The 27,324-nt window shown below is 37.1% G+C and overlaps 1 pseudogene; it reads left to right on the forward strand.

Moving 5' to 3' along the window:
* Positions 1 to 27,324, forward strand: part of Vmn2r116l-ps33 (vomeronasal 2, receptor 116 like, pseudogene 33) — a 101,955-nt pseudogene continuing 74,631 nt past the window's right edge.

Below are 27,324 nucleotides of genomic sequence, written 5' to 3' on the forward strand. Positions count from 1 at the left end.
ATGATGCTTCTTCTGATTTTTATGTTCCTGCTTCTGCAGTATTCCAGTGATGTCTACTCCTTTGACCGCTCTTACTGTGCTTCAACGACAAAAACTAGTGTATACAAGGATGGAGATATAGTAGTTGCTGCATTTTTACCTCTTTTTACTATTACTGTGGATTCTGCATCTGATAATCCAAGCAATAATAATTTCTATATTCAGTAAGTTAATAATTTTCTGTTTATTTTCTGTCAGATTTTAAAGATATGCAATGCCTAGAAATATTATGTGTGCATTCAACCCTGCTATCTACATCCAACATACTGCTGTTATATCCCAAGGACTGTCTCTAATTTATTTTTATTATTTCTGTTTATTAGTTTTTGCCTGAGAAAGAACAAAAGTATTCTAGTTACTTTCTGTTCTGCGACTCAATTCTCCCCTTATTACTCCACTATTCCTGCCCTCTTCTAGCCTGTTGTCAACAATTAGTATTGTCATGAATTATATCCAATAATATAACCTAATAACACAAAGCAAGCCACTGGCATTCATTCTGTACAGTGAGCATATGGAAAATTCAATGCCAGGATAATAAAGAATTGTCATTTTCTATGTTATGGGTATTAAACCTCAGAAAGTGTAGGCAAAGCTCTTGTTACTCTCTGGGCTGTTTCTACACCTTGTTGACTGCTATGCAGAAGATGTTTAGTTTTATGAAGTCCCAATACTGTCCTGAGCTTTAATTCTTGGGCAAACAGAATCTTTCACTACAACTGTATTATGGAGGGTACTATGTGTTTTTTCTAATAGTCTCAGAGTTTCAGGCTTCACACTTTTGCTTTTGATCCATTTGGAAATAGGTTTTGTGCAAGTTGACAGACGCTAGGTTAATTTTAATATTTTGTATGCATTTCTTGAAGATGCCTCTTTTCTTCAGCATATGGATTTCTTTATTTTTTCTCTTTTCTTTTTTTGGCATCTCAGTCAAATGTTAAGTGGTTGAAGTTACATGTATTCATGTTTGGGGTTTGATTTTTTGTTCCATTGGTCTACATGTCTGTTTTGTGACAGTACCAATGTTGTTTTGTTATTATGGCTCTCATATATGTTAAAAGATGGAATTGTAATCCTTAAAGCATCATTTCCTCAGTTCAGGATTCTTTGTGATATCCTTTGAAATTGCACATGTTATTTCCTGTGAAAAAGTAGATGTCATTATCACTTGGATTGTATTGACATTATAAATAGCTTTTGGTAGGATGCTCATTTTCAGCACACTACTCCTACCAGTCTATGAACATAGAATATCATTTTATTTCCTAGTGTCTCACTCTTCCCCTTTCTTCAGAAGCTTAAAGTTTTCATTGAATAAATTATTCATTTCTTTGGTTATATTTATTCTTATATATTTTCTCTTAGGTGATTGTGAATGTGTATGTGTCCATGTTCGCCTGTTCTGTATGTTTGTTTTTGGTGTATCAAAAAAGCTATTGATTGTGCAGGATGATTTTGAATGCTGCCACCTTGCTGAATTTAGTGATCATTTCTATTCTGGAAGAATTTCTTAATCTCCAAAATATAGCATTATGTCACCTACAAATAATGATAGTTTGACTTTCATTTGGTTAATTGTGTCTTGTTAATTTCCTTGTATTGCCTCATTGCTCTAGGTAGTACTTCAAACACAATATTAAGAAGAAATGGGAGTGTTGCATATCCCTGACTAATTTACATCTCCATTTAGGTTGATGTTGCCTATATGTGTGTGTGTATGTGTGTGTCTGTATTGTTGTGTGGTGGTATATTGCCTTTAGCTCTACATTCTTCAAGACCTTTACCATGAATGTATGATGGATTTTGTCAAAACCTTTTCTGCATCAATTGAAATAATCAGGTGATTTTTGTTTAAGCCCATTTATGTTGTTTATTTCATTTATTGCCTTGAGAAATATGCTGAACCATCTATAAATTTGAAAGATAAAACCACCTTGGTCACTGTTGATGGTCTTCTTTTTGTGTTTCTACATTATATTTACTGTTGTTTTCTTAATTTTTTTTTAGTCTATGTTCATCAAAAATTTTAGCCTACAGTAACTCTACCTGGTTTTAGTAGTAGAGTGACACTGGCTTTGTACAAGTTTGTAAGGGCTCACTCTGTTTCTTTTCTCTTTTTTAATGGTTTAAGAAGGAATGTTTTAAAAGAATCTGAAGAATTAAAAATCCAGGAGATTTATGGTGTGATAATTCTGGCCCTGGACATTTTTAATTGAAGACTTTTGATTACTATTTTAATCTCCTCATTGGTTATGGTTCTGTTTAGATTCATAAGTTCATGGCTTACATTTTGTGAATGTGCTGCATACATTCACCCACAAGGAAAACCCATAAAAATGAAATTGGGAATATATATATATATATATATGGAACAAATGTCCAGAAAAAGCATTGCAAAATAAACATGACAAATCATATCTTCAAAATATCTTTGGATATATTGTGTTGGCCATCGATTCCTGGGCATGAGACTGCACTTAAGTGTGTTTTGTATACCCAGTGGTACTCCATTTATAAAAACTGGTTTTTTGCAATTGGTTATCAACTGGAGATAGCTTCTGGATTAAAGAATAGGTTTTATGTCTACTTCTCATTTCAGAGCTGGGCCCTCAATAGATTTAGACATGTGAATGTCCTATTCATGTTCCAACCATCTCATTATGAGACCAAGACCCCCAAAGAAGTTGTTGTGTTTGTTTTCTGTTACCGAACAAGGGTGAGACAGGGAGTATACACATGGAGTAGTTTATTCCTCCAGTGAGACTCCCTTAGAATAAAAAACACTTTTTCATTTTCATATGTCTGTCAATAGGAGACAGCCTCTTGGTTACGGATGGTAACTTGTGTCTATTGCTTCATTATGCTCTAAAACCCCATCAGGTGTAGGCCCTGCGCATGCTGGCTGCATGTTTCTATACATTCATTTGTGTATAGCCCTGGTCCTGTCTAGAGGTTCTTGAATGCTTAGTGTGCTCTATCAATTCTGGCTCTTACACTCTTTCTGTATCCTCTTTCACAAAATTTTCTATGCTCTGAAAGTAGGTATTTTATGAAAATACCCCGTTTTACGACTAATGTTTGAAGGTCTCTCAGTCTATACATACACTCTGGCCATGGGTCTCTGTATTTATTCCCATTTGCTAAAGTAGGAAGCTTCTCTCTTGATGGCTGAGTAAGGAATAAATGTTCCTAAAACAAATATTAGGAGTCATTACATTGCTATATTCAATTAGTATTTAGTTTTCTTCAAGATTCCTGGACTATCTGACTTCAGGTTCTTAGATGCACAAGCAGTGTTTCATCCCATCTCATAGTGTGGGTCTCCACTTAAATCAGATATTACTTGCTTAGTCCCACAAGCTTTGTAACAATATTGTAGCAGCATATCTTGGAAGTAGGTCACAATTGTATATGAAAAGTTTGTAGCTGGGTTGATATTTAGTTTCTCCTCTAATAACATGCAGAATACCTTCTAGTCCCATTGGTAATTGTCTGTAGAAGTGAAAGCTCTAGGTAGTCACTAGATTGACTTCTACATCTTCAGTGAGTTCTGTAGGTGTTGTCTTTATCAATATAGACTTACTATCAGTTTCTTGAAAGAAACCAATTGTCTTGGCAATAGCTTAGATTATTTAGGGTTTGTGATGGGAATACTTTGGCCAATAATTCAATTAGATACAACACATCTTCATACTGAAAGTTGCTTTTGGTGACAAGAGTGGCTTTTCTGCATCATGTTATTGAGGAATTTCATTTGGAACACCTTTATATACGTATATGTTACAGAAAGCTTCTACTGTATTAGGTTGCCTTATGACCTTTCTTTCTTTTTTTTTTATTAACTTGAGTATTTCTCATATACACTTCAAGTGTTATGACCTTTCAAATGTTCCTTAGGCCTAGCCATTCCTCCTTATATTTCTTTCTTCATCCACTCATTCCTCTCCCATCACTGTTTGATCCTCCTATTCTAGTCTCCCTTCATCCTTCCATAACAATCTATTCTATGTCCTCCCTCCTTCAATCCAACCACTTACTCTCTTCCTTATTCCTGTGATTACATTGATTGTAGCTTGCTGATGGATGAGTTAAGAGACAACATCCACATGTGAGTAAACACATACCAAATTTGACTTTCCGTGACTGAGTTACCTCACCTGGGATGATGTTTTTCAAGTTCAATCCATTTACATGAAATCTTCATGATTTATTTTTAGTGGACAAAGAATATTTTATGGTATAAATGTACCAGATACTTTTTAGCCATCTCTATATGCCAGGTTTATCCATGTTCTGTGTATTGTGACTAGAGCAGCAATGTATGTCTTTAAGCAAATGTGTCTGTTGTAGGATGAAGCTAATTTTGATTATATGTCCAAAGGTGGTATTGCTAGTTCTTGAAGTACATCCCCAGCTTTCTGATTATCTTGCCACACTGAAGACCAGCAATGAATGAGCTTTCTCCTTATTCCACATTTTTGTCAGCATGTACTGTCATTGTTTTGTTGATATGGGTTATTCTGAATGATATAAGATGAAATCTCAAAGTACTTTTGATTTACATTTCCCTAATGACTAAGGATGTTGAAAACTTATTTGTTTCTTTTCCATTAGAGTTTCCTTTTCTTCATAATTTCTTGTTGGGTTTGTACTCCATTACTTAATTGGGTTACTTGTTTCTTGAGGCCAAGTTTGTTGTTGTTATGGGTGTTTTTGTTGTTGTTTTGTTTAATTTTCATACTGTATATATTTTGGATAGTAACCTATCAGATATGTGCTTGGTAAAAAAACTTATTCTGTAAGCTGCCACTTTATCCAATTAGAGTATCCACTGACACGCAGATGCTTCTCAGGTTAGTGAGGTCTCATTTATTAATTGTTGATCTTTAGTGCCTGTGCTATCAGTGTTCTGGTCAAAAATATTTTTCTCATACTTATGAGTCCCTGACTATTCCCTATTCTTTCTTCTATCAGATTCAGTGTATAGCTTTCACGTTGAGGTTTTCAGTCTACTTTGACTTACATTTTGTAGAGGATACATATGGATTTAATTCCATTCTTCTGCATGCAGCCATGTAATCTGAACAACACTATTTTTTGAAAGGGCTGCATTTTATCCAGTGTGTATTTCTGGCTTCTTTTTCAAAAACTCTCAGTAGGTGTATGGACTTGTGTTGGGTTCTTCCAGTCTAGACAGTTGATTAGTCTGTGTGTGTGTGTGTGTGTGTGTGTGTGTGTGTGTTTTCTCCCAATAGCATTCTGTTTTCATTACTATATCTCTGTAGTACAGCTTGAAATCAGTGATGGTGAAAATTCCAATAGATGCCGTATTGTTCAGAGCTCTTTTAGCAATAGTGGGATTTTTGTTTCTACGTGAAGTTGAAAATTAACCTTTCAATTTCTGGGAAGAACTGTGTTATAATTTTAATAAATATGAAGATTGCTTTTGACAGAATGACCTCTTTTACTACCTTAGTTATTCCAATCCATGAGCATGGGAGATCAGTTGATCTCCTGATATCTTCTTCAACTTATTTCTTCAAAGTTTTAAAATTTCTTCAATGTCTTAATATCATAAAAGAATTTGATTTTCTTGGTTAGATTTACCTCAAGATATTTTCATTTTGGGGTTGGGGATTTAGCTCAGGGTTAGAGCGCTTGCCTAGCAAGCGCAAGGCCCTGGGTTCGGTCCCCAGCTCCGAAAAAAAAGAATAGAAAAAAAAGATATTTTCATTTTGCATATACTGATTGGTTTGCATCTATTGAGTGAAACTTGTATCTTTTAGATAAAATCCACTTGCATTTTGATAGTGTATCCTTCTTAAATTTTTTAAACACATTTTAACTAAAATATAATTACATTGATTCTTGAATGTGATTTACAAAGAATTTGTTCCGAAGTTTGCCTATAGGATAAGGAATCAAATAATTTGGTTTTCCTTTTTATATTTGGGACTTTAAAGGGAAACAATAACTTTTAAAATTCACTTTGGTAATATTCTTTCCCTTTCTTGTTTGTGGAAGAAATAAAAGAGTGTTAATGTTAGCTATTCCTCTTGGATTTGGTAAAATTTACCAGTAACTGTATCTAATCTTTGGAAGTCTTCTTTGATGAGATGATTTTATTACATATTTGATCCGTTCTGTTCCTGTACTTCTTGCTATTGTGGAATTGTTTGAGCCATTCATCATTGGGTTTTCACAGGTTACATGTGCTAGGGACTCATCCTTTTAACCTAGATTTCTTTCTTTTTAGAAAATGAGTTGGTCCTGCTAAGACTGAACCCCCAGTGAACTAGACTGGTGGGGGGAGGGCGGCAATGGGGGGAGGGTTGGGAGGGGAACACCCATAAGGAAGGGGAGGGGGGAGGGGGATGTTTGCCCGGATACCGGGAAAGGGAATAACACTCGAAATGTATATAAGAAATACTCAAGTTAATAAAAAAAAAAAAGGAAAAAAAATAAATTCTTAGGTGACCATGGGGAAAAAAAAGAAACTGAAATAAAAAGGATATGTACTAAGAATGTACTACACTATTAATTATTAATATTAATATTTAATATTAATATTAAAAATATTAATAAAATGACAATTTGTTTAAAATAACTGAAAAGAAGTGAAAGGAACAGCAGATAAGGAGGGAGTGTATTTGAACACACTGTGAAAAGGGGCAAGGAGAAGAAAACACACAGGAAAGACACAAACATAAGGCTAACACACTGAAGCAGCAAAAAAAAAAAAAAGAAAATGAGTTGGCAAAACATTTCCTAATAATCCTCTGGATTCTATAGGAATTTGATATTTTGTCATATTTTGCACCTCTAATTTTACTTATTTGGGGGTCACTATTTCTCTCATTTCTTTTGAAATTTTAAATGTGTTTAGTTTAATAAACTGGGCTGCATTAGTCCGTTTTCTTGCAAGTCATTAAAGTATTTCATCATATGCCTCCATGGCCAGTAATTCTCTCCATTTTCAGGCCTCTGTCTTCCTGTGTTCCTCTGGGTTCACCTAGACAGTTTTGTGATTATTTTCATATCATTTCTATATATATGGTTTCATGTATCTAACTAAATTGTAAAACTTAACAATGAAAAAACATTTTGTATTTGTCTAAGACTGAGGTAGTTCACGCTATATGATTTACTCCAGTTACATCTTTTTTCCTGGAAATGACAGTTTATTCTTCATAACTGAATAAAATTCCACATGTATCACAGTTTTTTATTCATATCTCTGATGGTCAGCATTAAGGTTACTTTTATAACTTACCAACTGTGAATAGTGCTGAATAAAGCTTATGACAGAGGTATACCTCTCCTGAAGGTACTGGCGCCCTTCACTTTTACAGCTTATCACATGTCTGTTACCTGCATTTTCACTACCAAGGCCAAAAGAAAATCCTGGAGCTTGTGTTTGGATTGCTTCTTGGTGCTCTATTCTGCTATTTTCTGCCATTCCTTCACCTTGCTGGCATACACAGTGTCAATAAAAACCACATATAAGGAAAATTAAGAATTTCACAATTTATAAATTCATCCCATACCAAATACATAAAATGAATCTTCCACTCACAAATAAACAAAACTGCAAGAAATAAATTTATAGCAATTAAACATAAAGTAATCAAAAGTATGTAAATCATTGGTTATTGCTGTGATTCCTAGGGCATGTGCATATTTTACCTAAGTTATATTTTCTTCAAGTTTGATATAAACCAGGTTTAAAAAAAACACATTCTGAAATAAAAGGCAATGCAGGTACTTTCAAACTAAAAGTTGAAATGGAGCCATTGATAGACATTAAGTCAATTTGAATAAGCTTACCCTTATAAATCCAGTATGAATTGGGTGTTTACATTGTGAGGCCATCCTATATGCAAGAAGTGACATAAGTCTGTACATTAGTCCAGATTTCATTGGCTGGTACTCATTGCAGAAATTGTATTATGAAGGATAAAGCCTTTTGCTTCAAAACCAGTGGTGATATATAGGTTGCATCTGAACAAAATGTGGCCGTCTCTGTTATGGTATAATCTGAGTTCTGTAGAATACCATGGAGGCACAGAATATCCAATTGTCTGTATGAGTTCTCCTCATGTGTGGAAGCTTCAGTATCATGAGATGCAAAGGGTTGTGGCAGTAAATCAGTCAAGATCAATGGAAATCTGTAATGTTGTGTCACCAATGCTGGAATGTCTAGCTATTCATTTCTAGAAGGAAATGAATAATCTTCCAGATTTCATATCAGGTGTTTATTCCATATGTCTATTTTGCCATAGTAGGGTACGTTCATATACTTGGCCACATGCAACACAATCATGTTTTGCCTGTTCAGTTTTGGGTATAGCTAAAAATGGTGAAATACATATGATCGTGGTATTGTATTCCAAGATGGAGAATGCTTTTATGATGTTGTCCTATCAGCGTCTGGGTCAAAGATTCAATTCTGCCAAATCATGAGATTGCATGGATTTATTGGGGTTGATGTTGATGTCTCCTCAGTCTATTGAACTGGCTACTCATTCTTGTCCCAATTTGGATAATCATATACATTTTCATTTTCAAATCTGATACTTTTATTGTAGTGGTAACCAAACACACACACACACACACACACACACACACACACACACACACACACACACACACACATATATGGCAAAGGATGCTGTTATTTGATAATTCACAGTTAAATATGGAGTTTCCTTCCCTGGCATCTCAAATATTATTTTCTCCTTGTTCTTCATTATAATGTGTAAAAATGATTTGAGATATTTCTTTCTAGTAGAAATTGTAGATGAATGATGCTGCTGTGATGTTTCTCCAAATCTGTGTTAAATGGCATTTCAGTCGGTTTCTTTCATTGCAAATGATGTTTTTATCTTCTTCTTGGTTATTGGTGACTGTAGTTCTCATAGTTGGTGCAATATGGGCATTAGCACTTCTCAATTTAACACATTATCTGTCCCAAACTGTATTAATAATTGTTTCTCAATGAGCATGTTTTGAGCGTTGAATGCATGTTTGGTATATGGCAAGTTTAGGATATAGTGTTCATGGTCCCTGTATTCTGGTAGGAGTCCATTCATGGTGCATTAAAGGAAGTCACCAATATAATACTTAACTTGGTTTATTTATTATTATAGCTGTTGGTATGATAGTTAATTTTTTCATTGCTCCTTTTGCTGTTGTTGTTGTTGATGAAGGTGATGGTGTCCCTAATTCTGATGAATTCAAAGGTATTGGCGATGGTAAGGTGAAAAATCATACTTTATAGAGTCTATGATTGTCTCATTGGGTAATATTAAATGTATAGAATTCAAAGGAAGGAATCCAAGGAACAATATCCTGGGTGCTTTAGCCCTGATCAATATCTTGGCATTGTTCCATCTCAAGTTCTTTCTTTTTTGGTAAAACTTTCTATGAGTCTTAGGGTATAATTTCTTATGGCCATACATTGCCATATGCTGTTTCTCTCTGTCTGAGCAAAGGGTATAATGTCCAGTTAGCCACAGTGCTGAATAAATTAATTATAAAATGATTACTATCCTGGTGAACTGTAGATCAAGTATATTGGATTATGTCCTAGACACATTATGCTTATAGATCATCTAACTTCCTAAGTTTCAGATTTCCCTTCTTACCTGTTTTCCAGATTGCATCACCTGTTCCAGGGAACACATATTGTCTATTTAAAGTTTGAGTACTTCTGTTATAAAGAATTATTCTGTGTGTTCTAGAATTATATGGTGGTTGTTCTAACTCTAAGTCTGATTTAATACCTTAAAAAGAGGCTCTCTTTAATCTTGGTCTCATAATTAACTCATAGAATAAAATTTCAAAGAATATCTTTAAATTGTAATAACTTGGTTACTATAATATTATAGTTCATTCCATCTTTTTCTATTACTAGGTGCAGCTGCCTTTCATGCTAGATGAATGTCTCCTTGTATTTCCATAGACTGGGACAACCTCTGGTCTTTAGATCTTGGAAATTGTGTTTAGTGATCTGGCTCAACAATTACTTGGCAGATTTATCTGGCTATCCAACACTAGGTTGTGTATATTGGTGTGAACAGGTCTGATCTAAGACAAACTTTAGCTAATCCAAGACCTGTGCCTACGTCTAGAAGGATGAAGACATATAGTCCAATGAAATCTATTTGTATTCTACAATTAAATTGTTATGAGATCATGTTACAGGTAACACTCAATGTCTTAATCTAGGTTTAAGTGCTGGACAAATGAGGCAGTCTCTAATAGCTCTTTACAAGTCTGCCAAGATAACTTCTGGTTCCTGTTATCAAACCACTAGAAAAAAGCATATGGTCTATATGTCCCAATTTTTGGTGTAACCTTAGGACTTCTTCCTTAATAATTATGCTAACATTCTCTGGTTTCTTAATTTGCCAGTCTGGGTTCCTTCTAATATTTATTCTCATAGGGTTGTCCTAATTTAACTAGGCTCTCCATTTGCCCTCATTTTTTAGTGGTAAGTGTGAACATTAAAGTTTACTAAGTGTGTGATTTATCATCCTTGCTTATTCATTCTGAATTTGTCCCCTTACAAGTTTTAATATTCGAATCTTAACTGAACGTGATGTTAATTTGTTCACTATCACAATTTTTATAGTTTTTTTCTGTATTATTTGTGTGGGTGTCTCCCTGGGCTACATAAATTTTAAAGAATTCGCTAAATTTTGAGATTTTTCACCTCTGCCTTCCTTGACCATATATCTTTATCCTTTATTTAGTTGGTGGTTTTTCATTATGTTGGAATGATATACCATTGCACAGGCACCATGAACCAGAGTAGATATAGATTTTTCCTTTTGCCTTCCTTAGCTGTTTGTCTATAGCCAAGAGTGCTGATGTTACTTCAGCATTTGTGCTGATTTGGTGGTTCCTTCGTCAGTAATGGCCATTCCATCCCCTAGACTATAGGATAAAGCTTTCCATTTAGTTTTGGTTCCATCAGTGGTTGATGAGCCATAATTAAACCATGAATTAGCCAAATGCTGTGACCATTCCATTGATCCCAATAAACCAATAGGTGCCTCTTTAAAAGGAGTTGAGTGTGGTTTACAGATGGAGATTATAGGCAACTGAACAATTTCCTCAATGTGATAAAGCACTAAAAGTCACAAAGGATTTCATATCAGTACCATTTCCAATGTAAGACTTTTCCTCACAGACCTAAGCCTGCCTTCCAGAAGATCCAATTCATCACTGGAATGGATGCCCTTATGAACATAGAGTGGTTGGCAATGACTGAGTGTAGGGCCCAGAATACCTCGAAAATGATCAGATTAGATTCTCAAGAGAGAGTAGTTATTCTCTGAATAAGGGAAGTGTTTGCAATAGAACTGAATTGGCAAATGTTGGTGAACTCCCTTTTGTTTTATGAAGAGTCCCCAATTGCCATACTCACCAATAAATATGTTATCCACAATTTAGGTATCATTCTGGTTCAATATGTGTCAGGGTTGCTTGTTCAAATATGAGCTTCCTTAAAAGCTTTTCTCTTCAATTGTCCCCATAGTAAATTAAATGCCTTTCTAGTAACTTTATTGAGGGGTTTGATAATAATCTGTAAATATGGTATGTGATTCCTCCAGCATGCAAACATACCAATTAGGTGTGCAACTGAATTTTTCCTTGGGACTAGAGGATATTTAAATTATTTAAAATCTTGTGCAAGTCCATAACACACCTAAAAACTTTGTTGAGGTGTCTGGCCTTTTCACATAGTCTTTACCTTGTTCAGGCATCATGTACTGTAGCATCAGTTACTGTCTCCATATAATTATGAACAGTGTCCTTAATTGTATATGACAATCAAAATATGTACATAGCTTTATAGTATGCAATCTGATTTAGGTGGCTTTTACAGTGATTATCTTAGTGTCACATGAACAATTATTGGGGCTATTCTTATAGCCTTGAGGCACTCCTTTGAATCTGCACAGTTTATTGTTCCAGGTTAAATTACTAAGGTCTCAGGAACAAACATGGAGTGGTAGCCTAAATAAAATGATAAGTCTATGGTGTCAACAAAATTTTGGTTGTAAATCCCAAACTTTATGAATGTATCTTCTGCATCAGATAAATTTCCCGGCAATTGTGGAGAAAGCTGAGGTACAATAATAATTATATACTTACTATTCCTGCTGTAAATGATTTTTCTGCTACTCTTTCAATGTTCATATAATTTTGGAGTTTTGGATAGTATTGGTATGAGGTCTTCTATGAAGATCTGATAGAATTCTGCACTGAAACCATTTGGACCTGGGCTCTTTTGGTTGGGAGACTTTTAATGACTGCTTCTATTTCTTTATTAGTTATGGAGCTGTTTAAATGGTTTATTTGTTCCTGATTTAACTTCAGTACCTGTCATCTGTCTAGGAAATTGTTGATTTCCTATAGATTTTCTAGTTTTGTTGAATATAGGCTTTTGTAGTAGGATCTGATGATTTTTTGAATTTCCTCTGATTCTGTTGTTATGTCTCCCTTTTCATTTCTGATTTTGTTAATTTGGACACACTTTCTGTGTCCTCTGGTTAGTCTGGCTAAGGGTTTATCTATCTTGTTGATTTTCTCAAAGAACCAGCTTTTGGTTCTGTTCATTCTTTGTATAGTACTTTTTGTTTCTATTGAGTTGATTTCAGCTCCGAGTTTGATTATTTTCTGCCTTCTACTCCTCCTGTGTGTTTTTGCTTCTTTTTGTTCCAGAGTTTTAGGTGTGCTGTCAAGCTGCTGATATATGCTCCCTCCTGTTTTTCTGCAGGACTCTGAGCTATGGGTTTTCCTCTTAGCACAGCTTTTATTTTGTCCCATAATGTTGTACCTTGATTGTTGTTGATTTCTAAGAAGTCTTTAATTTCTTTCGTTATTTCTTCCTAGAACAGGTTATCATTGAGTTGACCATTATTCAACTTCCATGTACATCTAGGCATTCTTTCCTTATTTTTATTGAAGACCAGCTTTAGCCCGTGATGGTCTGATCGGATGCATGGGATTATTTCTATATTTGTGTATCTGTTGAGGCCTGTTTTGTGACTGATTATATGGTCAATTTTGGAGAAAGTACCATGAGGTGGTGAGAAGAAGGTATACCCTTTTGTTTTAGGATAGAATGTTCTATAATTATCTGCTAAATCCATTTGGTCCATGACCTCTCTTAGTCTGTCTATGCCTCTGTTTAATTTCTGTTTCCATGTTCTGTCCATTGAACAGAGTGGGGTGTTGAAATCTCCTACCATTATTTTGTGAGGTGCAATGTGTGCTTTGAGCTTTAGTAATGTTTCTCTTTTATGTATGTAGGTGCTCTTGTATTTGGAGTATAGATATTTAGGATTGAGAGTTCATTTTGGTCCATTTTTGCTTTGATGAATATGAAGTGTCTTTCCTTATCTATTTTGATGAATTTTGGTTGAAAATCGATTTTCTTCGATATTAGAATGGCTATTCAAAGATCCTTCTTCAGACCATTTGCTTGGAAAGTTGTTTTCCAGCCTTTTCCTCTGAGGTAGTGTTTGTCTTTGTCTCTGAGGTGTGTTTCCTGTGGGTAGCAAAATGTTGGGTCCTCAATGCTTATCCATTTTGTTAATCTGTATCTTTTTGTTGGGGAATTGAGTCCATTGATGTTGAGAGATATTAAGGAATAGTGATTGTTGCTTCCTGTTATATTAAAATTGGATGTGAGATTATGTTTGTGTGCTTGTCTTCTCTTTGTTTTGTGGCAAAACTATTAGATTCTTGCTTTTTCTAGTGTGTAGCTTGCCTCCATGAGTTGGGCTTTACCATTTATTATCCTTTGTAGGGCTGGATTTGTAGAAAGGTATTGTACGGCTCCCTGTCTCTTCCTTTGCTCTTCTTTATCCAGGGTTGTCTTTTTTTGAGCTTTCTTTATTGTTTCGATTTCCAATTTAATTCCTTCACCTGTTTGATTGTGGTTTCCTGTAATTGTTTCAGGGATTTTTACATTTCCTTTCTATAGGCTTCTGCTTGTTTATTTGTGTTTTCTTCCATTTCTCTAAGGAAGTTCTTTATGTCTTGCTTGAAGTCCTCCATCATCATGATAAATGTGATTTTAAATCTAGATCTTGTTTTTCTGGTGTGTTTGGCTATTCAGTGTTTACTTTGGTGGGAGAATTGGGCTCCGATGATGCCATGAAATCTTAGTTTCTGTTGCTTGGGTTCCTGCACTTACCTCTTGCCATCACGTTGTCTCTGGTGTTAAATTGTTCTGCTATTTCTGACAGTGGTTAGACCGTCCTATAGCCCTGTGTGTCAGATGTGCTGTAGACCTGTTTTCCTGTTCTCTTTCAGCCAGTTATGGGAACAGAGTCTTCTTATTTCATTCGTGTATACAGTATACGTTCCTGTCTACTGGTCTTCAGGTGTTCCTGTGGGCGTGTGTCCTGCGTCCACCAGGCAGGTCACTTGGAGCAGAAAAGTTGGGCTTACCTCTGGTCTGAGGACTGGAGTTGCTTCTCAGAGCTGGGTATCAGCTCTCCGTGAAGGCAGGAACCAGAAGGGCCTGCCCCACCTTCATCTGGGACCCTGTGCACAGGAGGCCCAGATGGCACTAGGTGTTTTCCTGTAGAGTCAGAAATGTGGGCAGAGAGTAGGCTTCTCTGGCTTCCCAGGCATGTATGCTCCTCTGAAGCTCTAGGTTTCCCTCCCACATGATTTGGGTGCAGGGAGCTGTTTCACTGGGTCCCTTCTGTTCTGGTAGGTGTCTGGACCACAGTGTATAGTGCCCCTATCTTCCTGTTCCCAGAAACACTATACAGTTTCCTCTTGGGCCAGGGATGTGGGCAAGGGTGGGCAGTACTGGCGGTCTATATTGCCCTGCAGTCTCAGGAGTGCCCACCGGTCTGGGCAGTGAGTTCTCTCTCTGACGGTGTTTGGGAGCAGGGAGTTTTGGGCCAGGATCAACGAGGTCAGAAATATTAGTTTTATTTAACCAGTTTTCACAACTGAATATCTATTCTAAAAACTTTATCGAGTGTACAGTTTATACATAGTTCAAACTGCTGAACAAAAGAGTAGGTCCCACAGATGCAAAACTACTGTACCCATTCATCCAAGGTAAAGACAGATTTACACACTGTGTAGCATGCCACATGGCAGGAAAGGTGTCACTTCTGAGTATATACTTCAAAACGCTACAAAAATAAGATTTTGATTGTATTTCAGTTTTCATACATTCAATATGATTGCAAGCCTAGAATCCTTAGTAGTAATTGCTGTGTGCAGTTAGTCCCCATACTACAGGGTACTCATGAATATGAAACTGTGCTCAGTATATGGCAGACATAAAAGCAGAGACCATGGATAACAAAAGTCAAATATAAGGTAGTTCTTTTCTTTTGAAAAGGAGTTTATGTATTTAATAGTGTGCCAAGAGCATTTTAAATTAAAAGAAATATTCTAAGAGAGCTGAATATTATACTTTATAAACATAAAAAATACTTTTGGTGTAGTACATCAATCAAATCTACAGATAGAAAAAATAAAACCATGTGAAGTAGGATTTCTCACACAGCCACAAGAAGTACTTATGTAGTTATTTTTCAAAAGGGCCAGAAAAATTATTTAAAACCTACTAGGGCTAATTAATGACTCAGCTAGTAACACTCAAGCTATGGAGTGACTCACAAACACTGGACCACAAACTTTTCTCAAGAGACACTGAGTTTTTCGTGGTGACTGGGTAAGAATGTGACATTAAGAAACATAGAGTCAGTGGGCATCTTAGAACAAACCCATGTTCCTGTGGGTACATTCATTTTCTTAATTCTTCTTTTCTTATTGGTCTCTGCATTTTGTCAATTTGTTTGCCACAAATTAGAGGAATTTGTCTTTTCTGAAGTACCAATTTTGGTTGCAGTTAGAGTAGGCTTGATTTACCAGTTTTTTGCATTTAAGATCTGTTCGTCTTGCTATTCTCATCCAGTCCCTCATGTAATTCTTAGTGGCCTACTCCTGCTACCTGGTCTTAGGGTAGAGCATATGGCTTTATGAGAGTTAGCCCTGTCACAGAGGTTCCTCCTTAGGGTTCTGGTACCTTTCTTCCTGGGAATATATCTCCACTACTCTGTCGTAAGACAGAAACATGAGTCTTCAAGGAGGCAAGACCTGCAGTAAAGAATCGACCCTACTTTCTGGGCTGAGACTGTGGACGCACTTGGGATAGCAAGAAGCCACCTTAATTTTAACTTTTGTAAAGGTCTTGCATATCCTGCCAACTAAGCCAACTGTCATGAGCATCAAGGTATATACACATAGTTAGTATAACAAACGTTTTATTTTATTATGCTGAGGATCTTCACATAATGTTCATACTCTAAATTTCTAACTAAGATGTTAAACCTATATATCTCCCAAGGCCTCTCACCTATGCAATGTATCTGCTGAAGATCAGGTTCAGTCTCTAACAGAAGTCTCTGAATTGAGGATCAAGATCAGAATCTTCAGTCAAACGACTGATAAAGGTGGCATCTCTCAGGAAGTGCAGAGCAGAACATGGCTCTTAATGGTGGCTTATAGACCCTCCAGTAGATGTGGATGCAGGGAGCTAAGCATAGATTGGGTCCTCTCTGGAAAGTAGCCACAGGAGAAGAGTATTGCTTTGGGGAAGGTGTCATAACTTATTTCTACAAGAGTAAAGGTTCCTTTCTATATTTTAACTTTCTTGTCTTTAAGTTCCTCTAAGGCGAGAAGAACAAACTGGCTTCAGGCAAATTATCATCCTATTGTAAAACAGTGGGGGTTTAAGTAAAGATTCCCTATGTTCTTTAATCCATAGGTCCTCCATGGCCCCTATGGCTGGGAGTTCATTTAATTCCTCCTCAGCTTGACAAAGTCACTCACAAGGAGAACCAAACACTTTGAAAAGAGATACTAGATTTTCTTTTTTTTCCTTTTATTTTTAATTATATTTAATGCTTTTTTTAAATAATCCAGTCATTATCCTCCTCCCCATTTGCCATCTAACAGTTCTTCATCCAATTCCTCCTCTCCTGTCTCTACTAGGATGTCCCCACTTCTCCCCAACCCACCCAAACAGACCTACCCACTCCCCGGGGGCTTCAAGTCAGTCTCTAGGATTAGGTGCCTCTTCTTTCACTGAAGCCAGACCAGGCAGTCCTCTGCAGTATATGTGTTGGGGGATCAGACCAACTACTGTATGCTGCCTCATTGGTGGCTCAATAGCTAACATATCTTTGTACTTCTGGTTAGTTGAGACTAATGGTTTTCCGATGGGTTGCCCTCCACCACAACCTCTAGCCTTTCCCTATTTCAACCACTGGGATCCCCAACTTCAGTCTGTTGGTTGGATGTGAATATCTGAATCTGTCTCAGTCAGCTGCTTTTTGGGTCTCTTGGAGAGCAGTCATGCAAGGCTATGTCTGTACACATACCATAGCATCAGTAGTTGTGTCAGGCCTTGCAGCCTCCTCTTCAGATTGATCTCAAGTTGGGTCAGTCTCTAGACCTCCTTTCCCTTAGTTTCACCACCGTTTTTTTGTCTCTGCAGTTCTTTTAGACAAGAACAATTCTGGGTTAGACTTGTTGATTTTGGGATGTTGATCTGCAGAAAGTCTGTCCAAAGGGTGGGCCCAGGGATTATTATATTAATTTAATAAAGACAGGAAAGGCATATAAATATCAAGAATCAATCCTGAGATGTCATTCCTAATGCCTTACCTCCAAGACCTTATTCATCACAGGTCACATTGAACCATCTAAGAAAAGTCGCCTACCAGCCTTTAGCTGCAGATAGATGGCTTCTGACACATGGACTGTCTAGATAACTTACGTAAGTGATGTCACTGTGTTCTAGTTATCTGGTGAAGCCTTGGGTGTAGTAGAGATCCTAACTAAGTTGTTTGCCCATGTCTAAAAGTTGAGTGGTTTTTTTTTTACTATGTTCAATACTGATGACTCAGCTGTTAAGAGCATGCACTGCTGTTTCACACAATAAGTTCCATCCCCAGAATCCAGGTCAGGCACTTCACAGTAGTAATTCCAGTTCCAAGTCTTACATAGCCCTGTTCAAGCTTTGTCAGTTATCCACACATAAATGGAACACAAAGAGAGAAAGAGCCATATACATACACTTAAACATACACATACATATACCGTATGATAAACTTTAAAAAATAAAACTAGATTGAGCTTTTAACTTTAAAAATTTGGAGGCAGAAGCCAGCAGATCGCTGTGCATTTGAGACAATCCCTAGTGTGCTCTAGGACAGGCAGGGCTTTACAGAGAAACCGTGTGTAGAAAAATAACCTACCCTTTTCCAAAAAACCTTAAACTTACAAACCAAACATAAAATTATAAAATATTAAATGAAAATGCTTGAAAAAGTTCTTTTTATGGTTTTAATTAAAACTGGAAAATAACCTCTATTTCTTAAAATGCAGACAAATAAATTTTATCAATAAATATTCTTTGAAATACAATGCATTCTGAATACTTTTCCTCTGCCCTTCTACTCTCTGATCTCTTTTGCCTCTGCAAGCACCCCTTCTTCCTTCAAAATCACTTTCCTATATTCATGACATTTTATGTTGTGAACCACTGAGTTTAACCTGCGATATCTGTGTGACCATGGCCTTGGGACTATGCACTGGTAGGCTGACTGGTGGGTACACAATTAGATACACTTTTCCTTTCCTCAAAATCTATTAGTTGCCAATAGTTTAGAAGTATGTGTCAGAGCCTTGTGGTTCTTTCCCTGTCTCCAGTGGATTGGCCAGTTTTGTGTACTTCCAATGCCAGTAACTGCAGTTGCTTTGTATTCATGATTCCTATGGTCTCACCTTGCTTAAAAGATGACACTCTACAGCTCTTCCTTTTTGGGGCATTTACTTTCTTTACATCATGCCTTTTCATCAATGTCTACTATTAAGACAGTATTGCAAATGTCTAAGAGTACATTTTAATACTGAAATAAAAAGCCATCCAGCAAGAAAATGAAACTCACTCCAACAGTAACATGAAATGGGGTATGTAGATGACTCAGTAATAAAGTGCTTGTCATGCAAGCATGAGGACCAGTGTTCAGATAAACCAAACCCCACATAAAACAACGCGCAGTAGCATTTGTTTTAAGTCACACCACTACCATGATGAGGTGGAAAACAGAGATTAGATAATTCCAAGAAGGTAAAGGGCAGTGAACCTGTCACATGCAGTAATACATACAAATACTATTTCTCAGACAAAGTAAACGGTGGGGAATAACATCCAAGGTTGTCTTCTAACCTCTACATGCAAGTCCTGGTATGCACACCAAAGGAACTTTATATTCTACTACAAAGATATTTGCATATCCATGTTCTTTACTACTTTATTCACAATATCCAAGAACTGGAATCAACCTAGATGATCATAAATTGATTAATGGGTAATGAAAATATGGTACATGTTCACAATAGAATACGTCTTAATTGTAAATAAAACTTAAATCATGGAATTTTTAGGTAAATGGGTCAAACAAGAAAAAATATGCTGTGTAGCATCACCTGGACCCAGAAAGACATATGCCATTTGTTCTTTTACATATAAAAGTTCTACATATGATGATTTGTGTGTTTGACATGGAGTACATGTGGAAACTAGAAATGGATGTCTGGTGGCAGGGCTTGGGGTGCAATTAGGCGGGAAGTTGATAAAATGTCAGTTGGGAATGAGAATCACGGAGGCAGAAGTGTCCAAGTAGGTAACACAATGAAGAGGAATGGGGAACAAGGATCAACGGAAGGCTTATCCAAAGCACATGTAGAGTATACTTGGAAATCCTGTGATCATGTGATCCAAGTTTAAAAAACAAGATGATTCATGTGTAGTGGTACATATGTCTAATCCCAGAACATAGGAGACAGTGATAGACAAGTTTAAATAGAAATAAGTACAGGGGTACAGAAAAAAGGATTGGTAGAGGTATACTAAAACTACAGCTGTGTAGTTTCCTCTTGGGCCAGAGATGTGTGCAAATGGGGGCAGAAGAGGCAGTCTGTACTCTGTTTTCAGGATTGTCTGCACTTCTGAGTGTTCATCTCTCTCCTCCACAGGATTTTGGAGCAGGGAGCTGTGGGATCAGTACAGTTCAGTTCTGGGCACACCCAGAAACCAGAAGTGCCCTGTCTGAGAGGACTTCTGCCTTTATGTGTCCTGAGTCCACTAGGCAGGTCACTTGGAGCAGAAAAGTTAGTTTTACCTCTGCTCTCAGGCGTGTAGGCACTCCTAGTGACTGGCTTTCAGCTCTTGACACAGGCAGGAATCAGAAGCATCCTGCCACTGACTGCTCCTAGGTTCCTATGCCCAGGGAGCAGAGATAGAACTAGTTGATTTCCTTTTTGTCAGGAATGTGGGCAGAGAGTAGTCTCCTCTGAGTTCTCAGGAATGTCTGCACTTCTGAGGGTCCAGCTCTCTCCCCCATGGAATTCTGGTGCAGGTAGCTATGACTGACTGGATTCAGTAAGGCTGTGCAGTTTACTCTTGTGCCAGGAATGTGGGCAAAGGTGGGCAGAAGTGGCAGTCTAATCTGCAGTCTCAGAATTGTCTGCATTTCTGTGTATTCAGTCATGTCCCCCACGGAATTTGAAGAAGGGGAGGGGGAGAAGATAGAGGGCTTATGAAGAGGAAACCAGGAAAGGGAATAACATTTGAAATGTCAATAAAGAAATATTCAATAAAAATTTAAAATAAAACTAAGGCTGTAAAAAGCCTTACCATGCTGAACTAATTTGTAAGCTACTTAAAAATGATTTGAAACAAAGTATCCTACATAAGTTAACAGTGCTATTCCTAGTAGTCATAGATTATTTAATGAGAATCTCAATGTCAAACTCTGACTACTCCTACTATTTATTAGTCAGAGAAGGCACAAAGTCACCTAAAACAATATAATCTAGTGCCATTATTTTGGTTGCCCACCATAACTAAATATTAAGACCCCTTGTAGAAACCATTTGTTATAAAATACAAAGAAGTCACAATTGATCTGACCAAGAAACTCTCTCTGATGGATGGTTTTTGAAGTGCTAAAAGATAGATTGTTTGGTGCTGAAGGTGTTGGAAACCATCAGAGGTCTTGTCTAATGCTAGACCCTACATTCCATAACAACCTGCTAGGTAAAACATATCCAAAGGTAAGATAGTAACAACCCTACTTGTTGGAGTAAACAACCACTATTGATTATGTTTTAGGCCTGTTCTGAGGGAGAGAATTCATTCCTGATACTGTAAGCACAGCCAAAACCCAAGTCTAGAAAAGTCATAGGCCTTAGAGCAGAACCTATTGGTGCTTTTTCCTAAGGAGTCATTTTGTCAGGTATGGTTGATATACCCACTGACATTCCATTGGAGAAAAAAAATCTTTCTTTCTATGCAGAGATTTCTGCTACTTACACCTTGACCAAAGAAGCTTTTATTGTAGTGGCTAGAAGTTAGTACAATGAGTGATCACTGCTCAAAGTGCTGAAATTAAGCAACTGTGTTTAGTCACAAGATGGGACATCTCTACCAAGGACCTACCTCCAACCAAAGTTTAGGAATATCATGGGAGAGGCAGGGGAGGAAGAGGGAGAGGAAGAGAGAGAGAGAGAGAGAAAAGAGAGAATAATATAAGAATAGAGGGGAGTGCTTAGAAATGTCCTCTGGATATGACATGATTATTAAACACATAAACTCACTGCCAATGTGATTAGTCACAAATATTAGAGTGAGATCATGCCAGCTAATAATTCTAGAATGGATTGTAGCAAGGTTGTCAATAGCATACCTGAGATATTGGCAACTGATAACTTCTGAGGGTGACAGAGGCATTTTTCTTTATAAGTATAGCCACTGGTAGGTTTCCATTCACAAATGGATAACCCCATATCCATGCAAGTATTTATAGCAACAATTAAACTTCATGGCTTGATATATGCTGAGAAAGGGAAAAAAACATTTTCTCTGATGGAATGTCACCAGGTTTATCAACCATAATCACAAACAGTTTGGAGCATAAGATAATCTCCAAATTTTTATTTCATTTTTTGGGGGGTGATTTGTTATTTTGTTTTCCATTGCTTTTCTTCTTAGGGTTGCTTGTTTATTTTGACATTTGCTTTTGATTTGTGTTATGTTGAGGGAGAAATAGGGGATAGTAAAAGAACATGCATTGTATGTGTGGGGAGGTAGGAAGAATCTAGGAGGCTGGAAAAGGAAAAGAATGTAATTAAAATAGGTATATAAAATTTTTCTTTGTTTTTTAGTGGAAAATAGAAAAAGGAGATTAATTCAAAGTGACCATATTGAGACAAGGGAAAAAGAGATTCAGCAAAGTGTTCAAGTCCATATTTTGGGTCTGAAGTTCTGGGGTGGAGTGGCCTCTACTCTAGCAGGAAGTGCCTAACCCAGTTGAGGAATGGGACATGATCAAAGAAGGAGAAGGGGACTTAGGGATGTGATAAGTAGCCTCTATGTTCTTCTGGCAGGCATGGCCTATGGGTGAGGATATGATGTCTGCCCAATAGAACCTAGAAAACGTAGGAAGTGAGTAGGTGGGTAGCTGACTTGGTCTTCTTGCATATATGGTCTGTGGTTGGATAATGTAGCAGCAAATTTAGCTAAACCACTTTATGCTCCCAGTAGGTCATTGTCCCAACCACCTACCAGAGCCCTCTGTATTCATAAATGAAAGACACACACACACACACACACACACACACACACACACACACCAGTTAACTACAAATCTCTTGACTATCTCAAAGGCTGGGCAGTTCCAATTCTTCCAGCTCCCAGCAAACACTCCCCTTTGGCATTTCTCAGGTAACATCTTTTAAAGTCTAAACCTTTAATCTCTGATACCCCAAATACAACTGGGGAGGTGGCCACTGTGGCCAATTTCTTTGATTCTCACATATCTGAAGGCCGTTAAGTCTAGTCTTTCTTCTTCCTGGTGATGGTGATCTCTGCCTGCTTTCTTCTTTCACCCAGTTGTAGCCCAAGCAAAACCCTAGGTCCCACCTCAGTCTACCCGCCCAGCCATTGGCTGTACAGAATTTCTTTAAGGCCAACCAAATCCAGCTGGGGTGGAACCCTCAGCTTTTGGGTGTGAATTGAATTGACACAGCATCAAAACTAAATCCTATCATGATAAGGGTTGTTTTTCTGAGGGAACCAAGAGAGTGTGTTTAGACCAACAGGCAGACAGCATACCTAGGCTTCTGGCAGAGGTGGGATGGGCAGCAGGTATCTGTCTCAGGGAATGGAATAAGTGAGGGTGTCTATGGGCAGCTCTTCTACCTTGTCATCTGTCAGCTATGGCCTATATGGGTGTAGGCGTATATAATAGAGGGAACTGAGATAGTGGGGAAGGTCAAACACCAGGTGACCTACATCTCTTCTGGAAGGTGTGTCGGCGGTTGAGCTGTATGTGTGTGCTTGAGGAACATAAGATAGTAGGATTAGGACTGTGGGCAGGTTGCCTAGCTGGTCTATGGAAAGTGTGGCATCATTGAGCTGGTTTATTTATCAGAGTGAACATCAAGAGTAGGGAAGTGCCACAGCTGCAACAGATTTAATATTTTAATTATAAATATATTAAAAGAAAATTCAGACTGCCACCACTGAAAGTAATGCACTATCTCTAGCCTCTGGAACATCTAGAAAAGTCCCTGTAACGATTTGGCATGACTTTGTGGATGAGAATATCTGTTATCTGTTATGGGTCAATCTCTGAAGAAGAAATGAGGAAGTATCTTCCCAGGAATCATTATTGTCATCAAGAGTCCAGTTTCATCTCTAGGAGACCCAATGTGAATGTTTTCCCACAGTTCTTCAGCTTCTTTGGAAATTGAGATATAAAGGGATTTGCTGCAACTAGAATATGTCATTTCAAGACTTTGTGGCATTCATGAGTATGGCTGCACACAAGAAAGGATGGACTATGTTAAGAGCTTTTACAAAAAGTATTGTTACAGAATGATGGAAACAAACATTCACGGGGCATCATTCTCTACCATTCCACAGCCCAAATCAATTGAATGCCTGCCTAGTCCCTGGATCTTATCTACGATAGTGCTTCCTCAGGAAAAATACCTGGATTCCTAGAGCAAGAGTCTCTAAGAGATGGCTCAGAAATCAATTTTCTGTCAATGGTCCAAGTAACTCCTTTTCTACATGTTGGTGTGGTGGGTTTGAATGAAAATGTCCACCATAGACCCATAGAAAGTGAGGCATTGTTGGAGTAGATATGGTCTTGTTGGAGAAAATGTTCTACTGAGGATGGTTTTGAGGTTTCAGAAGCTCAAGATAGGACCAGTGTAACTCTCTTTCATGCTGCCTGCTGGCCCAAATGTAGAACTTTTAGCTCCTTCTCCAGCACCATGTCTTCCTGCATGCATGTCACCAATGCTTCCCATCCTGGCAATAATAAACTAAACCTTTGGACATGTAAGGAAGTTCCAATTAAGTGTTTTCCTTTAAAGGAGTTGACATGATCATGGTATCTATCCACAGCCAGAAAACTCTAAGACAATGGGGAAATACTCATGTTCAGCATGTTTGATTCACAGCAAAGGAGGTCACATACATAATGACTGTCAGTCTTCAATCATAGCTTGGTATGAAATAATTCATACCAGAGACAACCCCTCTGAATATGATAAGTATTGGGAAGTTTTTGTAGTTAATTTTTATTTGGCCCTAATACATCCATAAAAGAATATATTAAATGTAATCCATTCTTTGGATTTTTCATACCCTACACACAGCTGAATAATTTTGTACTGGGGTAAAAATCCCAACACTGAACATAGAAAAACTGTCAAGCAAATAAACTATCTTATTGGTTAGATTGCTGATTCATATCACTAAGAAAACCTATGTACTCAACGAATGTTTAGGCACAAAAAGATAATCAACAGTACCAAATATTCATTCAATATCAATATATACTCGAGAGTAATTATTTGAGTATAATAAATGTGAAAAAATTTTCCAAATGGCTCATCTGTCATAATCATAATATGTCAGATGAGAATCTGGATTAATGCAAATGGGGAAATCAGAATATATACACAAGATGACACTGATAAAACACAAATGCTAAAATTTACCAGAATACCTGAGACTTTATCCAATATGAAAGTAATGGAAAGAAAAATTTTATGTATAAATGTTCATTTTTGGTCCCAGCATTTCAGTGTAATTTCTGAAAGAGAAAGGAAGGGAAGAGAGAGAGAGAGAGAGAGAGAGAGAGAGAGAGAGAGAGAGAGAGAGAGAGAGAGAGAGAGATGGAGGAAGGAAGGAAGATGGATGGAAGGAAGGAAGGATGGATGGGTGTGGAAGGAAGGAAGGAAGGGAGGAAGGAAGGAAGGAAGGAAGGAAGGAAGGAAAGGCTCTTCATATGTCTTAGGCCTCCACTTACTTATTAAGTTGGGTTATAAGGCAGATTTCCCATGCTTTTATTCCCTCTCCATTTGGGTTATAACTTCCCTTCAACCTCTTCTCTCCATACTCCCACAGTGTTCATTGCTTAAGCCTTCTCTCACACACACACCCAATAACTCTAGTTATTTATTTTAATTTTCCCTATAAAATCATTTCTTTTCATGTCAGAATGTTTTTATATGACAGCCACAAGAGTGTGCTTGGTACCAATACCATACTCTTTTTATCACTATTGCTCTGAAATATAGCTAGATGTTAGAGATTGTGATTCCCCCAAGGAGTCCTTTTATTGCTGAGAATATTTTTTGATAACTTCAGTTTTTTAGTATTATAAATGAATTTTCAAATTGCTTTAACTGTGAAGAATAGAGATCGAATACTGATGGGAGATTGCATTGAATCATTAGATTGATTTTGCAAGATGTCCAATTTTTTTTATATTAATCCTGCCAATCATGGGCATGGGATATCTTTCCATCTTTTGAGATCTTCAATTTTTTTCTTTACATACTTGAAATTCTTGTAATACAGATCATTTACTTGCTTGGTTAGAGTCATTCCAAGATATTTTACATTATTTGTGACTATTGTGAAGGGTGTCATTTCACTATTTTTTTTCTCAGCCTGTGTGTCCTTTCTATAGAGGAAGGCTACTGATTCGTTTGAGTTAATTGTATATCTAGCCACGTTGCTGAAGTTGATTATCAGCTGTAGGAGTTCTCTAGTGGAACATTTGGGGTCACTCAATTATACTGTATCATCTGCAAATAGTAAAGTATTGAATTCTTCCTTTCCTATTTGTATCCATTTGGCCTCCTTTTGTTGTCTAATTGTTCTAACTAGAACTTCACGTACTATAGTGAATAGGTAGGGAGAAAGAGGGAAGCCTAGTCTAGCCCCTGATTTTAGTGGGGTTGGTTCAAGTCTCTGTCCATTTAACTTGATAGTGGCTACTGATTTGCTGTACATTACTTTTACTATGGTTGGGTATAGGCCTTGAATTCCTGATCTTTCCAAGACTTTTATCATGAGGGGGTGTTGAATTTTGTCAAATGATTTCTCCACATCAAATGAGATGATCATGTGATTTTTTTCTTTGAGTATCTTTGTACAGGGGATTATGATTATGTTGTTAGATTTCTGTATACTGAAGCAACCCTGCATCCCTGGGATGAAGCCTACTTGATCGTGGTGGATAATCATTTTGATCTGTTATTGAATTCACTTTGAGAGAATTTTATTGAGTATTTTTGTATTGATATTCCTAATGGAGATTGGTCTGAAGTTTTGTTTCACTGTTATGTCTTTGTGTGGTTTATGTATAAGCGTGATTGTGGTTTCATAGAACAAATTTTTACTTCTGTTTGATGTTGTGGAATACTTTGGAGAGTACTGGTATTAGATCTTCTATGAAGGTCTGATAGAGTTTTGCAATAAACCTATCTAGGCCTGGGATTCAGTTGTATAGGGTACATTTAATGACTGCTTCTATTTATTTAGGAGCTATGGTACTGTATAGATTGTTCATCTGATCCTGATCTAACTTGGGTACCTGGTATCTGTCTAGAAAATTGTCCATTTCATCCACATTTTTCAGTTTTGTTGAGTATAGCCTTTTGTACTAGGATCTGATGATTTTTTTGTAAATTTACACACTTTTTTGTTATGCCTCTCTTATAATTTCTAATTTTGTTAATTTGGATACTGTCTCTGTGCCATCTGGTTAGTCTGACTAAGGGTTTGTCTAACTTGTTTGTTTTCTCAAAGAAGAGCTCCTGGCTTTGTCTATCCTTTGTATAGAACTTTTTATTTCT

This window comes from Rattus norvegicus, chromosome 12 (genome assembly GCF_036323735.1).
Source record: "Rattus norvegicus strain BN/NHsdMcwi chromosome 12, GRCr8, whole genome shotgun sequence".
In the NCBI taxonomy this organism is placed as follows: domain Eukaryota; kingdom Metazoa; phylum Chordata; class Mammalia; order Rodentia; family Muridae; genus Rattus; species Rattus norvegicus.